We start from the raw sequence: 1,437 nt of genomic DNA on the forward strand, positions 1-1,437 counted from the left end.
GGATTTGAACCCACCACCTCAGGTGTTTGTGGCTGGCGCCTTAGCCACTTGAGCCACAGGCACCAAGCCAGGTGACTCACATTTTTTAAGAAATTTAAAGGAAAAAAGGAAACAAAAGTAGAATTGCATTTGGATTATGACAGTAGTTCTTCCTGTTCAGCAAATTACTCGTGGTATTGAGGAATTTAAACAAATTAACCCATGGGAGCCCCAAGTATTACAGCACCAGTATATCATGTTGTTTGGTATACTCTATACAATACTTCTCTCACGCCTCAAAGTGAGAGTGGCTGAGAATCATATTTAGTTCTGGGAAAACCCAAAGCTTGTTACAATTCCACATCAAGTAACAAGGCATCAGGCGTGAGCATAGGAAAAGTGAAACCTACATCCACACAGACTTATCCATTGAAGTTCATAACACTTTAATTCATTATGTCTCCTAACTGGTAACAACCCAAGAGGCTTTTAATAGGTAAGTGGATAAAAACATATTGAATATATATTAACCCTGTAAGTTGACCACCCAAGGGACTATAACAAACTGGGCAACATAAGAAGGCGATGAATATAAGGAACTAGGTTCACTGTACCGATATGTACATCTGTTTATGTCTGGTCTATGAAAATTGGGTCAGCTTAAGGAAGTGGTCAATGTAGAGAGGTGGTCAGCCATGGAGGTTCTACTGCATTTATACAATGGAATAATATTCAGCAATGAAAATGAATGACACCCTACAACAGAAAGAATCTCAAACACATGCTGAATGAGAAAACCATGAAATTAAGCCAGGTGCAGTGACCCTTGCATATAATCCCAACACTTTGGAGGCTTAGGTGGGAGGAATGCTTAAGGCCAGGAGTTTAAGACCAGCATGCACAAAAGCGAAACTCTGTCTCTACAAAAAATTTTTAAATTAACCAAGTGTGGTGAAGTGTTACTATAGTCCCAGCTACTCAGAAATTTGAGGCTGCAGGGAGCTATGATGACACCACTGCATTTCAGCCTGGGTGACAAAGCTGGAACTTTAAAGGATCCTAAACCTTCAGAAGATTGTGGCTATGAGGCCTGGGTCATATGCCCTGCAGCTTGCAGCGTCTGTCCTTTTTCCCTATAAATAATTAAGATAAAATGGGACCAGAGACAAAACATCCAGTCCCTCAGACCACTACCCCTCTCAAAGTAATCTTCCTTGGAATGTAGCAATCTGTAACCAATCACTTTGCTGTGGCATATGCACTGATTTTGTATGGAAAATGTCCTAATCCTGCTAAAATACCTAAGTGAAACCTTAACTTCTTTATTTGGAACACTGATCCCATTTGTTTGGAGCCAGTGTTTCCAGGTGACTATTCTCATGCTTTTCCCTTGAACAAATCTGAATCTCATTATTTAAGATTGATAGAATCCTAGCTCAAAAGAACACATATGATGTG

This window comes from Otolemur garnettii, unplaced genomic scaffold, assembly GCF_000181295.1.
Source record: "Otolemur garnettii isolate 467f Iridium unplaced genomic scaffold, OtoGar3 scaffold00105, whole genome shotgun sequence".
Lineage (NCBI taxonomy): Eukaryota > Metazoa > Chordata > Mammalia > Primates > Galagidae > Otolemur > Otolemur garnettii.